We start from the raw sequence: 16,274 nt of genomic DNA on the forward strand, positions 1-16,274 counted from the left end.
GTCATCGTTCCTATGGCATTGTTCTGCTTTCCTCTGTAAAATGGGAACATGGGGATTAACTAAATAAAAATTGATATAAACATATATTATCAGAATATTATAAAGCAGATGGATGAACATATGTGCTTAATTTTAATTGCCCTAAAGATAGTACCTAATAAGATGCTTAGAATCAAATGTTATCCTAAAATATCATTGAACATGTTTACATATTTCCCCATTATGTACTTAATTCTACCTTGAATTTCCTACCAATCTGTTGAGAAATTTGATAAATGGTAGCAATAGACATGTCTTCAACTCTTTAATCAGATAATCATAGAACTTCATATTCAAATCCCACCGCATTTCCAATGCAGAAATCTCTGTTTTGCTGACAAAATCATCAGGGTTCTGCTTGGAAGAAGGAAATAGGGACTCACTCTTCCGTGAGGCTACCTGATATTGACCCAGTGCTCTACTGAGTAGCTTGCACGACCAGTCCTCTCACTGCCTTCTGAAGCAACACGGGCTGCAACTCCTACACCACAGTTCTTCAGATATTTAAATATCGCTCTTACGTTTTCCCTCAGTCTGGAAATTGCAACAGTAGTTCAGGGGTGAGTTAACAAGGGTGTGCACCAGAGTGCCTCCTGGGAGGATGGAAATGAGCCATCAGAAAGAATGAACAATTTGTGTTCCCTTCTGGGTTGGAGAGGTGAAGGAGGGTAAAGATAATCCCAGAGGAGAGTTTCAATTGTGAGTGAGCAAATATATATGTGTGTGTGTGTGTGTGTGTGTGTGTGTGTATCAGTTCAGTTCATTTCAGTCACTCAGTCATGTCCAACTCTTTGCGACCCCATTAATTGCAGCACGCCAGGCCTCCCTGTCCATCACCAACTCCCGGAGTTCACTCAGACTCACATCCATAAAGTCAGTGATGCCATCCAGCCATCTCATCCTCTGTCATCCCCTTCTCCTCCTGCCCCCAATCCCTCCCAGCATCAAAGTCTTTTCCAATGAGTCAACTCTTCCCATGAGGTGGCCAGAGTACTGGAGTTTCAGCTTTAGCATCATTCCTTCCAATGAACACCCAAGACTGATCTTCTTTAGAATGGACTGGTTGGATCTCTTTGCAGTCCAAGGGACTCTCAAGAGTCTTCTCCAACACCACAGTTCAAAAGCATCAATTCTTTGACACTCAGCTTTCCTCACAGTCCAACTATCACATTCATACATGACCACTGGAAAAACCATAACCTTGACTAGACGAACCTTTGTTGGCAAAGTAATGTCTCTGCTTTTGAATATTCTACCTAGGTTGGTCATAACTTTCCTCCCAAGGAGTAAGTGTCTTTTAATTTCATGGCTGCAGTCACCATCTGCAGTGATTTTGGAGCCCCAAAAAATAAAGTCTGACACTGTTTCCACTGTTTCCCCATCTATTTCCCATGAAGTGATGGGACCAGATGCTATGATCTTCGTTTTCTGAATGTTGAGCTTTAAGCCAACTTTTCACTCTCCTCTTTCACTTTCATCAAGAGGCTCTTTAGTTCTTCTTCACTTTCTGCCATGAGGGTGGTGTCATCTGCATATCTGAGGTTATTGATATTTCTCCCGGCAATCTTGATTTCAGCTTGTGCTTCTTCCAGCCCAGCGTTTCTCATGATGTACTCTGCACAGAAGTTAAATAAGCAGGGTGACAATATACAGCCTTGATGTACTCCTTTTCCTATTTGGAACCAGTCCGTTGTTCCATGTTCAGTTCTAACTGTAGCTTCCTGACCTGCATATAGGTTTCTCAAGAGGCGGGTCAGGTGGTCTGGTACTCCCATCTCTTTCAGAATTTTCCGCAGTTTATTATGATCCACACGGTCAAAGGCTTTGATGTAATCAATAAAGCAGAAATAGATGTTTTTCTGGAACTCTCTTGCTTTTTCAGTGATCCAGCGGATGTTGGCAATTTGATCTCTGGTTCCTCTGCCTTTTCTAAAACCAGCTTGAACATCTGGAAGTTCATGGTTCACATATTGCTGAAGCCTGGCTTGGAGAATTTTGAACATCACTTTACTAGTGTGTGAGATGAGTGCAATTGTGCAGTAGTTTGAGCATTCTTTGGCATTGCCTTTTTTTGGGATTGGAATGAAAACTAACATTTTCCAGTCCTGTGGCCACTGCTGAGTTTTCCAAATTTTCAGGCATATTGTGTGTAACACTTTCACAGCATCATCTTTCAGGATTTGAAATAGCTCAACTGGCATTCCATCACCTCTACTAGCTTTGTTCGAAGTGATGCTTTCTAAGGCCCACTTGACTTCACACTCCAGGATGACTGGCTCTAGGTGAGTGATCTCATCATCATGATTATCTTGGTCATGAAGATCTTTTTTGTACAGTTCTTCTGTGTATTCTTGCCACGTCTTCTTAATATCTTCTGCTCCTGTTAGGTCCATGCCATTTCTGTCCTTTATCGAGCTCATCTTTGCATGAAATATTCCCTTGGTATCTCTAATTTTCTTGAAGAGATCTCTAGTCTTTCCCGTTCTGTTGTTTTCCTCTATTTCCTTGCACTGATCACTGAGGAAGGCTTTCTTATCTCTTCTTGCTAATCTTTGGAACTCTGCATTCAGATGCTTATATCTTTCCTTTTCTCCTTTGCTTTTTATTTCTCTTCTTTTCACAGCTATTTATAAGGCCTCACCAGATAGCCATTTTGCTTTTTTGCATTTCTTTTAGAGATATAAACTTGGAAGCAAGATAGCATGATGGAAAATCCTCTGTCTTAGGAGACAGTACAGAGTATCCCATGAAACTTATCCTTCCCATGATGGAACTGGTTGAGAAGTGGAATTATTCTTGAAGTAGAAATTATTCTTCTACAGATTGCATAGTCACTTGGGTATGTGTTGTACTCAATATATCTGAACTGCTGTTTCTTGTGTGACTCGAGTCATATGTTCTATGCTGTTCTAAAACCATACTCTGTGGTTTTTTGGAAGCCATGGTGTATGGCAAAATTACCAGTCTCTTGGGACAAGAAACCACAAGTTCCTCAGCAGAGCAGAAAAGCAAAGCACCTGAGCTTGTGTTCTCATTTTAAAAAATTAGTTAATAGACTTTGACTCAAAGTCTACACTATATAAATTCTGAAACATGCTTGATTTGCAATTTCTGAGGCCCTAGAGAACCATCATGTTTTCCTGCCTAGGTGGTTTCACATATTACACTAATCAGCCTCCTAGGGCCATTATAATTAGGCAAAATGAGTTGGTACATTTCTTTCCTGTTCTCGTCCCCTGGAGTCATTTTACTTTGAAGTTTATTGTCTTGCTCTAGCATTAATATTTAAATTATAAATACAAAATTCCTAGGAGAATTCATTAAGAAATGTCTACAAAGTACTTTTAAAAACCTGTGATAAATGCACTCCACAGCACAGAGTGAGGAGAGAGGCACCGGAAGTCAGCAAGATTAGCTGAACCAGGGCTGATGATCAGAAGAGTGACAAGCATAAAAGAAAAAGTTACACTAGTTGTTGTTTAGCTGCTAAGTCATGTCTGACTCTTCGACCCATGTACAGTAGCCTGCCAGGCTCCTCTGTCCATGGGATTTCCCAGTCAAGAATACTGGAGTGGGTTGCCATTTCCTTCTCCAGGGAATCTTCCTGACCCAGAGATTGAACCCACATCTCCTGCACTGGCAGATGGATTCTTTAGCATTGAGCCACCAGGGAAGCCCAATTAAGCCAGCAGTACTTTATAAATGCATCTAATAATGATCTTTGCCAAAATTCCAGCTTGAAACCCCGTGACTATCTCCTCTGAACCCTCCTTAATACATTATAAGACTCTTCAGTAACTTTCTGGGTCTCCCATCTCACTTCTTGCCACTGCATAAACATTGTGCTGGAGCGAAGTTAACCTTGTGGTCCAATGTCCCTTGTTCTCCAGGCTTCTTAAGCTACGCTACACCCACTCTCCTCACGCTCCTCCCACGCCCATTTTGGACCTGCTATCAGACGCTCCTCCTTTAGATCTCAGGTTATATTTTTTCTTGATAAAGTTTCTCTTTGCATTTCTTTATATTCAGTTCAGTTCAGTTCAGTCACTCAGTCATGTCCAAATCTTTGCGACCCCAAGAATCGCAGCATGCCAGGCCTCCCTGTCCATCACCAACTCCCAGAGTTCACTCAGACTCACATCCATCGAGTCGGTGATGCCATCCAGCCATCTCATCCTCTGTCATCCCCTTCTCCTCCTGCCCCCAATCCCTCCCAGCATCAGAGTCTTTTCCAATGAGTCAACTCTTCGCATGAGGTGGCCAGAGTACTGGGGTTTCAGCTTTAGCATCATTCCTTCCAAAGAAATCCCAGGGCTGATCTCCTTCAGAATGGACTGGTTGCATCTCCTTGCAGTCCAAGGGACTCTCAAGAGTCTTCTCCAACACCACAGTTCAAAAGCATCAATTCTTCGGCACTCAGCTTTCTTCACAGTCCAACTCTCTAATCCATACATGACCACAGGAAAAACCATAGCCTTGACTAGACGAACATTTGTTGGCAAAGTAATGTCTCTGCTTTTGAATATGCTATCTAGGTTGGTCATAACTTTTCTTCCAAGGAGTAAGCGTCTTTTAATTTCATGGCTGCAGTCATCATCTGCAATGATTTTGGAGCCCAAAAAAATAAAGTCTGACACTGTTTCCACTGTTTCCCCATCTATTTCCCATGAAGTGATGGGACCAGATGCCATGATCTTCTTTTTCTGAATGTTGAGCTTTAAGCCAACTTTTTCACTCTCCACTTTCACTTTCATCAAGAGGCTTTTTAGTTCCTCTTCACTTGCTGCCATAAGGATGGTGTCATCTGCATATCTGAGGTTATTGATATTTCTCCCGGCAATCTTGATTCCAGCTTGTGCTTCTTCCAGCCCAGCATTTCTCATGATGTACTCTGCATATAAGTTAAATAAGCAGGGTGACAATATACAGCCTTGACGTACTCCTTTTCTTTATATTAGACTAGCTATTTTTCTGTTCTAATGCTTCTAATATAATAGTCATGTCCGACTCTCTGTGACCCCAGAGACGGCAGCCCACCAGGCTCCCCCGTCCTTGGGATTCTCCAGGCAAGAACACTGGAGTGGGTTGCCATTGCCTTCTCCAATGCATGAAAGTGAAAATGAAGTCGCTCAGTCTTGTCCAACTCTTAGCGACCCCAGGGACTGCAGCCCACCAGGCTCCTCCATCCATGGAATTTTCCAGGCAAGAGTACTGGAGTGGGGTGCCATTGCCTTAGAGCTCCATGCTGCCATTTCTGTTTAAATTGTCTGCCTCTTACCTATGCTAGACTGGAAGCCTTGAAAAGTTCTCTCTCCATCTTTATATCCTAAGAATTTATCCTACTGCCTGGCAAAAAGTGAGGTTCCAGTAAATATGTGGTACATGAACAAATGAGTGAACCAGTAAGTGAATAAATGAATTGCTAGCAGAATGGCATTTAAAAAAAAATCAATCTGTGCCTTAGAAAGAAAACACAAATGTACACACTCACTTAAATATTTTCTTGACAGTTGCAAGACATCTCTCTGCCATTAGAAATTAAGATTTATTCCTATGTAGGAACTAATTTATGTAAATAGTGTCCAATTCTGACATTCACTATTGAAATAGTCGGATCATGAAAAACATCAGCCAACTAATCAACACTTATGGAGATTCTATTAAATGCTTAACTCTGTGAACTAAACATTTTCTGGCTCTAAGCTGGTGAGAGTGAACAGTTGAGCATTCCTAGTGATGTCTTATGGCACCCCACTCCAGTACTCTTGCCTGGAAAATCCCATGGACGGAACAGCCTGGTGGGCTGCATCCATGGGGTCGCTAAGAGTCAGACACGACTGAGCGACTTCACTTTCACTTTTCACTTTCATGCGTTGGAGAAGGAAATGGCAACCCACTCCAGTGTTCTTGCCTGGAGAATCCCAGGGACAGGGGAGCCTGGTGGGCTGCCATCTATGGGGTCGCACAGAGTCGGACACAACTGAAGTGACTTAGCAGTAGTAGCAGCAGTGCTTCTAAAACTACTTGTATATCATTAAGCATGGCATCCACATATGTACATGTGAAAAATGATTCAGATACACATCTATGAAGACAGTGTACAGTATACATGCTTCAGAGTTCACGGGATCTATACAGTTACTCCACCAGGGTCTGTTTCTAGCTGTTAGGGAATGACTGTACTGTATTAAGCTCAATTTGATATCCCAATTGAATTATTTAAGGAGATCAGAGAAGGTGCCCCAAATTGCAGGACATTTAAATTGATCCTTGAATAATAAGAGTTTTTTATTCTCTATCCCTTCTTTCATAATTTTTAGGTATTCTAAAATTTGATTGTACAAATGCTTCCTATTATTTGGTTTCTTTAAATGTCTCTCTTGTTTTGTTTTTGTTGTTGCTTCTGTTGTTGTTGTTGTTTTTCTTAGCTGGAATTGTTTAAAAGTATTTTCAGAATTTCACTTTTTAATGATGCTCCAATCTCTGTTCCCACACAAAAATCATATTTGTGTGTATCTTTCTACAGTAAGTCGTCTGTAATATGCCAACTTTTTGGTTGTTTGCTTAGTTAATTTCTTCTCTTCTTTCAAAGCCATCCTCAAAATATGCCTCCCCTGACTTCCTAGTCTCCAACTAGGTCAAACAGCCCATTAAGTGCAGGTACTTTCCTCCTAGCATTTATCAGTATTAGAACCAAATGTGTAATGGAATAAATTTTGGTTGTTTTCTGTCATGACCTCTACTGTCTTCCCAGCACCAAATATGCTTGTTTGCATAGAGCAGGCATGCAAAAGATAATTATTGGAGCAGTGAACAGATATAAGACTGAATAAGGGGAAAGCTATTCATCCACTAAGAAGTATATCTTTTAGTGAAAAGATTACAAAGTCATTTTAGAAAACTGCAACATTTTTGTTAATAAAAACAAAAATTAAATGTTAAAATATCCACAAAATGTTAAAAATGATTATTTCCAAGGGATAAAATTAAAGGGGATATGTGAAGAAAGCTGAGCGCCAAAGAATTGATGTTTTTGAGATGTGGTGTTGGAGAAGACTCTTGAAAGTCCCTTGGACTGCAAGGAGATCCAACCAGTCCATTCTGAAGGAGATCAGCCCTGGGATTTCTTTGGAAGGAATGATGCTAAAGCTGAAACTCCAGTACTTTGGCCACCTCATGCAAAGAGCTGACTCATTGGAAAAGACTCTGATGCTGGGAGGGATTGGGGGCAGGAGGAGAAGGGGATGACAGAGGATGAGATGGCTGGATGGCATCACCGACTCGATGGACATGGGTTTGGGTGAACTCTGGGAGTTGGTGATGGACAGGGAGGCCTAGCGTGCTGCGATTCATGGGGTCGCAAAGAGTCGGACACGACTGAGAGACTGAACTGAACTTATTTTTAAAATCTTAATTCCATATATGTTTCTACAGTTAACATTTATTACTTCAGAATTAAAATAAAGTGCTTCAATCTGGTTGGTTTTTATATGTATTTTTAGAAACCCTTTTCCTTTTTGGTCCTATCTATTACTTGGGCTTCCCTGATGGCTCAGTTGGTAAAGAATCCACCTGTAATGATATTACTTACTTAATATGTGAAATATCCTCTCCCTAAACTGGCATACTACTGTCTTATAGTTGTATAAGCAAACTCCAGGAGATAATGAAGGACAGGGGAACCTGGTGTGCTGCAGTCCATGGGTTCGAAGAGGCGGACAGGACTTAGCAACTGAACAAAAACAAGTTGTAAGGCTTTACAATTTTCCAAGCTTTCTTACCTATTTTAGCTTATATGACCTTCAAAAGAACTCCATAATATATGCAGACAGGCTTTGTTCCCATTCTGCAGAGGATTCTGTCATCACACTTTCATACCTATGTTTGATAATCTCTTGTTTTTCTACTACTCTATTCTCCAAGATCTTTATCACTAAAAATGTAATTACTTGTAATATCTAAATTTAAAAAGGCAGATACCTATGCTGTTTCATCTACTCCTTGAGGAATGAAGTCATCAAAAAAGTGAGTCAAGGTTTTATTCTTTGGTCCATCTTAACCACTTTACAAGAACTAGAGAACTGAAATTTCCAAGACTATTAACTTTTTCATTTATTCAATAAATACTTACTAAGCAATTACAGTACATTAGGCACTACAGTTATAAGGGTAAAATGTTTCCTCTGGCTTCATGGAATCTGCAACTTAAAGGAAGATAAACACACAAGGAAATACATGATAAACTTCTTAAAAAGCTAAAGTGGAAAAGAAAACATGCAATGAAAGAAAATAGTAAGAAGGGCTCCACTCAGTTGAAATGGTGAGTTAACAGGCTTTCTGAAGTGTGAATGAGAATTTTCCAGGTGAAGTGTGGGGAGGAAGAGGGTTTTGGTCAGAGGGAACAGAATGTGCAAACACCCTGAGGCAAGGAAGAGCTTGGACCCTCTGAGGATGTGCGGAAAGGAATTGCTGGAGCAGAGAACTTCAGAGCAAGAGTGTCCCAAGATGAAGAAGGTGAGATCAAATACAGCCCTTCCCTTCTCATTAAATGAGATTTATTACATTCACAGGAATCAGCTTATGATTTCTCAGTCTTCATTATACTGAATCAATTTTTATCATGGTGTTGATTTTTAGTTGCTGTCTGCCCTACTCTTTTTTTTTTATTTTAATTGGAGGCTAATTACTTTACAATATTGTGGTGGTTTTTGCCATACATTGACATGAATCAGCCATGAGTGTACACATGTCCCCCATCCTGAAGCCCCCTCCCACATCTCTCCCCATCCCATCCCTCAGGGTTGTCCCAGTGCACCGGCTTTGAGTGCCCTATTTCATGAATTGAACTTGGACTGGTCATCTGTTTCACATATCATAATATACATGTTTAAGTACTATTCTTTCAAATCATCCCACCCTTGCCTTCTCCCACAGAGTCCAAAAGTCTGTTCTTTCTATCTGTGTCTCTTTTGCTGTCTCACATATAGGGTCATCATTACCATCTTTCTAAATTCCACATATATGCGTTAGTATACTGTATTGGTGTTTTTCTTTCTGGCTTACTTCACTCTGTATAATAGGCTCCACTTTCATCCACCTCATTAGAGTTAATTCAAATGTGTTCTTTTTAATAGCTGAGTAGTATTCCATTGTGTATATGTACCACAGCTTTCTTATCCATTCATCTGCCAATGGACATCTAGGTTGCTTCCATGTCCTGGCTATTGTAAACAGTGCTGCAACGAACATTGGGGTACACATGTCTCTTTCAATTCTGGTTTCCTCGGTGTGTATGCTCAGCAGTGGTATTGCTGGGTAATATGGCAGTTCTATTTCCAGTTTTTTAAGGAATCTCCACACTGTTCTCCATAGTGGCTGTACTAGTCCAACTCTTTTTTGATCCAATAGACTGACTGCAGTCTGCTAGGCTCCTCAGTCCATGGGATTTCCCAGGCAAGAATACTGGAGTGGTTACCATTTCCTTCTCCAAGGGATCTTCTCAACCCAGGGGTCTAATCCACCTGGATTGGCAGGTGTATTCTCTACCAATGAGACACCAGGGAAGCCCAGTCTTTACTGTAGGTCCTTTCTATCAATTCCCAATAATAACTTCAAGACATGAGTTACCTTCTTACATTTAAAAAAAAAAGAACCTCACTTTGTTTATTATGCTCATTTTGTGCACTGCACAGAAGAAATTGAATGTCACTGTGATGTAGGATAGTACTTCTTAATTAGCAAATTTTTGCTATTTTTACATAATTATTATTTACCTTTAATTTTTACAAATTCTTAGAACCTTATATATATGATTCGATATAGAAAGCTGGTGATAAGTAACTTCCTAATTAACATGCAAACAGTTTATTTATGAAATAATAGAAATGAAAACTTAAACTACCATAGAAATTCCACAAAGAATCCTGCAGCAGATTTTTGAAATACAAGAAATATTAATCAATGATTTGTTGTAAGTTTAGATTTTCTTTTATTGGAATTGTATTACATATTGTCAATATGACTTTTCCAACTACAGCCAAAGGTGTAAGCATGTTTCCCTCTTGGCTCAGACAGGGCCATATATGTGCAAAATTTATGGCTCATAAGAGAGTGTAGCTCATCAAGATGATAGATCTAGATGAAGGAATCATTTCTATATAATGCAATCCGAGTAAGACATGAGGTTTCAAAGGGAGGGAATGCAGAGGCCACCTAACCTAGGGGAAAAGAAACCTCTTACTGTTCACTCAGGAAAGAAGAAACAAGGATGGAGAGAGGTACAAATGCAATCACAGAAATGAGGGTATCACTGGCTGCTAGTGTGAAGGTTGACCATCAAGACAACAGTGATACGCTGAAGAGAACAGTCAATACTGCTGCAGTCAGTGTAGGCACTTTTTTGTTGTTAATGGAGGAATTAACTGAAAAATTCTCATTAGATTGGATTTAAAGACAATATTTTGTGATCTTATAAACATAATTTTCCAGGGAAAAAAACCAAAATTTAGATATATGTATATTTGAGTATTTATTTAACTTGATCAGTTCTATAACTGATATATCTTACACGTGTTAGCTCCATCGTGTCTTCTGAAATTCTGATTATGAACATTTCTGTGACAGTGGAAACTTACTTGCACACACTAGAAAAGTAGAACTCTGTGTCATAAAGGTGAACTTTTAATAAACCTATACTTTTTAACACTTTACTTTTCTACTCTCAATTCAGGAAAGACAAACATTTCCAGTAACTTTGAACATATTAATCATGCCTTAAATTAGAGGTCTCGATACAGTCTGCTTAACATCGCTTTGCCTTTTGAGTTTGGTATTTTAACTAACAAGACATTTTCTCGTGAATCCTAGTGTGTTAGCTATGTACACAAAACCCTCAGATCATTAGCTTAGTTGGTTCAGTTGATTAGAGAACACATTTCTAATGCAAATAAGGTCATTAAATCCCCCAGAAGCCAGTTACCTTTGTCCTTAGGGCACAGTCTACACTGAAAATAATAGCCAGTTTTCTTATCATGCGTACCTTTAGCCTCAAGGTAAACCAGATGAGAAAATGAGGATGACAGAGCTCAAATCTATATGCAGTGAAAAAAGCAACTCTGTTCATTCTTCTAACAATGTATGGAAATGCTATCTTCTTGTAGGGAAAAAATAAGCAATTTTTGATGTGACAGTCTCTTGTAATTGAATCAATGATCATCATTGCTTCTGCGTGTATACTTACAAATCTACAAAAGTATCTTTGTGCAGAAGAAGGCTAGAAAAGTGAGAAAGACATTACATTAGGGAAAGGGATATACTGAGATTGGAATAGAGGGAACTTAGAAATCATCTCTTTTCATTTTACAAAAAGGAAGACTGAGGACTGGAAAGAATGAAGGAGTGACTTATCCACTGTCATTAGGATTATAGGGGAAAAAAACTCTGAGTATCAGAGATGGTTAATTTTATATATCAAGTTGGCTGAGCCACCGTACACAGATATGTGGATAAACATTCTTCTGAGCGCTTCTGTAAGGGTGTATTTGGATGAATCTCTTGCAGTAGGGAATGGCAACCCACGCCAAAATTCTTTCTTGGGAAATTCTATGGACTGGAGAGGCTAGCAGGCTACAGTCCATGGGGCTGCAAAGAGTCAGACAAGACTGAGTGACTGAGCACAGAAAATGATGCACATACAGCATTTAAACTAGTGGGATTGGTGTAAAACATAAAGCAGATTGCCTTGCACATCATGTAATCAGACAAAAGCGGAGTGGGAGACAGTTGGTCAAGTTAAAGACTGGCCCCATACATTCTAAGAGCTCTTAGGAAGCTGAGGCAGTCTAGAGAGTCATCTTCAGTTTTTCCGTTTTTTAGAAAAAGTCCTCTTTTTGAGACAGAACTCTTTCAAAGCCTAGCGCTGCTTTCCAGCTTTGTGATTTCAGCTGTTTCTAGTGCATTATTTGATAGCAAAATCTTCATATACCCAGGATTTTCTTTCCTTAATTTTAGGAAAAAACAGGTTTCTCTCATTGCTGCTCCCCGTCTCTCCTTGAGGAAATGAGGCATGATTACTGAAGTGCTTCTGGAAGAATTGCATCATCTTGCATGTAGAAGTCCTTTGGGTGAAATTCACTAAGATGTATGCAAGAGAAAGCTCACTTTCCAAAATGTGCCTTGTTTTTTTTTTAATGATTCTCATTTAGCATCAGTTATCCTATTAGCCACAGATGTTCATTCCGCATTATATACATGCCATATCAAGAAACAACGCCTAGCAACTTGCTCTCTGGTTTTGCTCTTTTGGATAATTTGTTATGAAGTGACAGATACCTCGGACAGGGGGTGTGGCTCTTCTTCAGTCTATGATTGTGGGGTTCAAAGTTGTGGCAGGAGTGAAGGCAACATGCAACTACCCCTCAAACACAGAAATGTATTCTTCTGAAGCACAACAAGACGTTGTGTCTGGAGGCCTCAGTATATCTCCAGTTTACTCCAGTTTACTCCCTGTTCCTCTTCTCCAAGACACATACTTAACATACTCCATAAAACTTAGATATAGGCAATGTAGCATTTGAAAAATAAATGCTAATGTTCATCAAGTTTCTGGGGGGAAATAAGATTAAGAAAAGTTTTAAAAAATTGTAAAGAACATGAAACATCTGATTTCATATAACTAGCAAAAGATTTCTCAAGTTTGACAACTTAAATAATACTGAGTACAAATGTATATAGATCTTTTTATTTTCATTGAGACTGTGACTTTCAGTCCACAGCCAGAAAAAAACTAAACTCCTAAGTCAAAGAGCCTGTAATGAACTGAGTTCTACCAAAACCACAGACAGAATTTGTAAGCAGATCCTGCAACAACAGAATCTTGAGATGACTGTGGTCGTAGCCTATGCCTGCCTGGGAACTTTGTAAGTGACTTTGACTTGAACTGAAGTCAAAGTCAACTTAATTATGCTTAAATTCCTGACCCACAGAAACTGTAAGATAATAAGGGTTGTTTTAAGCCTCTAAGTCTTGGAGTAATTTGTTACACAGCAATAGATAATTTATACACACTTCATAAATGTTCCTGCTGCTGCTGCTGCTAAGTCGCTTCAGTCGTGTCCGACTCTGCTCGACCCATAGACAGCAGCCCACCAGGCTCCCCCGTCCCTGGGTGGATATTAATCTCCTTCATTGCTGAATGATACCATCATTTTGGAATTTCATCACAAGTTATTTTGCATTGTATGCATGTATGCTCAGTCACTCAGTAATGTCTGATTCTTCACGATCCCATAGACTGTAGCCTGCTATGCTGCTCTGTCCATGGGATTTCCCAGGCAAGAATACTGGAGTGGGTTGCCATTTCCTTCTGTAGGGGATCTTCCTAACCCCATGTGTCCTGCATTGGCAGGTGGGCTCTTTTTACTGCTGAGATTGGCCACTTTTTTTTTTTAATTTTATTTTATTTTTAAACTTTACATAATTGTATTAGTTTTGCCAAATATCAAAATGAATCCATCACAGGTATACATGTGCTCCCCATCCTGAACCCTCCTCCCTCCTCCATCCCCATACCATCCCTCTGGGTCGTCCCAGTGCACTAGCCCCAAGCATCCAGTATCGTGCATTGAACCTGGCCACTTTTAAATGCTGTTCTTCAGGGCCCTAATGGGTGCTGCTGCTGCTGCTAAGTTGCTTCAGTCGTGTCCGACTCTGCGACCCCATAGACAGAAGCCCACCAGGCTCCCCTGTCCCTGAGATTCTCCAGGCAAGAGTATTGGAGTGGGTTGCCATTTCTTCCTCCAATGCATGAAAGTGAAAAGTGTAAGTGAAGTCGCTCAATTGTGTCCAACTCTTCAACTCATGGACTACAGCCCACCAGGCTCCTCCATCCATGGGATTTTCCAGGCAAGAGTACTGGGGTGGGGTGCCATTGCCTTCTCCAGCCCTAATGGGTAGGTATGTATAAATATGCACGTGTTTTTGTGTGTGTAGTGTGGTTTTGTGTTTAAGAGGAAAGTCTAAATGATAAAGTTAAGTGAGCAGGACTCTAGGCCCATTTCCCCTGACTAGAACACTTCCTCTTTTACCTTCTAAATATATTAGGGTATAAGTTTAACTGGGGAGTGTTTAAAGTTTTAAAATTATTGACAAATATTTCATGTATTATGTCTTATCTACCACTAAACTTAATACAATATAAGCTTTTTAAAAACCAGAAACAAGGAACAATTAAATACTTTTAGGCAGCCTGGAATTTTCTTTTAGGTATTCAAATCTAAAGTTTTTAACCTAGAACTCTGAAGTTGCACTTTATAAAATATAATATACTCAGTCAGGTACAATAAAACTAGAGAGTCTATAAATCAGGCAACAGTATTACCACTTTACAGTTTGAGAATGTGATTAGCATGACAATAAATTTAGGGAACAAAATTGATTCTATGCCTGAATGACCATTTAAGCCATAAAACAATAGATTCTTAGAATTGAAAAAGATCATAAAGGAGATCATTACTTAAAATACACACCCAATACCTTAACCTCCTTATAAGCTCTTATCATGTGGTTAGTCTGTTCTGCAAAAATGTGATACCAAACTGGAGGCTTAAAGAATAAGTTCACAACTTGGACTGAGGATATCTTCCCTGGAAATCCAGAATTTGAGTACACACATTCTCAGTAAGAATTAGATATTCTTATTGTAATTGTAAAATCAGTGCCCATGGAAGTAAACTATTCTATAACTGTAAGAAGATACAACACAGTACATCCATTTATTCATTCATTTATACTTTCATTTGTTCTCTACTGCACACACAACTTTTCAAAAATGTTTTCTACATTCATCTACTCTTCTCCATTTGCTCACCCTTCCATGCATTACATAATTCTCTGTACTATGTCATCCACTTATACCACCCAACTGAAATTGCTCTTGCTAAGGTTAACTATGATTTTATATGACAGTATTTCTTCCTGAGACTCTGTAACACAGGATTAGAATGCCAATTCATCAAGATGTTGTACTTCATTGGATACTGAAGATAAGAGGAAATGAGGGCCAAAGATGATTCCTAAATCAGTCTTAATAACCAGGTTACTGCATCTGCAATCTATATCCCAAGGATATTTCTGGAGTGCTTGCTCAGACTCACCCGACCCCCAACCCTTAACATCTCTTAGACTTTGTTGTGATCATGTCAGTACTCTTTAAAGAGAGTACCAAAAAAGGGAGAAGGTCAATGAGGAGAGAGAAAAATCATGAGGAAAGAATAAAAGTGGAAATAAAAGGAGGAGCTCTTGATTGTGAGTTGGAAGTGAGGCATGACAACAGAAAGTTTTGGGTGCAGCTGTGGCATGTAAGCGACTTGATTAGCAGTTGGAACAAGCAAAGCGATGTTAAGAGATGTTGTGTTTATCTTTTAAAAATACCCCAAAAAAATTTAATAACTATTTAACACAGTAGCTCAGCAGTAAAGAATCCACCTGAAATATAGGAGATGAGGGTACGATCCCTGGGTCAGGAAGATACCCTGGAGAAGGAAATGACAACTCACTCCAGTATTCTTGCCTGGGAAGTCCCATGGACAGAGGAGCCTGGAAGGCTACAGTCGATGGGGTCATAAAAGAGTTGCATACAATTTAGAGACTAAACAACAAAAACGACAATATGACATTTAGGCCTCCATTTCACTTTTTCCCTAGAGCCTACAATTGCTAAGGTTAGATTTTGTATTATTATTATGTTTTGAATGGTGTGAGAGAGGTGAACAAGATGGAAAAGACATTTGAGGGAGAATTTTACATACATAGAGCTGTAAAACAGGCTAGCATATTTGTCTAGCCTTACAGTTTCTGCCTTTTGATGGATTAGTCTATTTGTATTTAATGCTATTATAGATATATTTGGATTTATATCTGCCATTTTATTTTTTGTTTTCTATGTATTTCTCTTTTCTTTGAGCTTCTATTCCTCATTTACCACCTTCTTTGCATTAAGTAAATATTTTCTAATGTGTCATTTAAAAAATTTTTACACTATATATTTTTGAAGTTTTTAATTTTAGGTATTTCTTTTTTTTTTTTAGTTATTACTATAAAGTTTGCCACATACATCTTAACTTAGACTCAGCTTTAGATTTATACTCATGAAATTACAATGACACATAGAAACATTTTTCCTATATGTTTCTATTTTTTCCTTTTTGTGGTATTACTATTATATACATCCATTAATG

This window comes from Bos grunniens, chromosome 4, assembly GCF_055505025.1.
Source record: "Bos grunniens cultivar Pamir isolate PY7600 chromosome 4, Bosgru_T2T1.0, whole genome shotgun sequence".
NCBI classification, from domain to species: domain Eukaryota; kingdom Metazoa; phylum Chordata; class Mammalia; order Artiodactyla; family Bovidae; genus Bos; species Bos grunniens.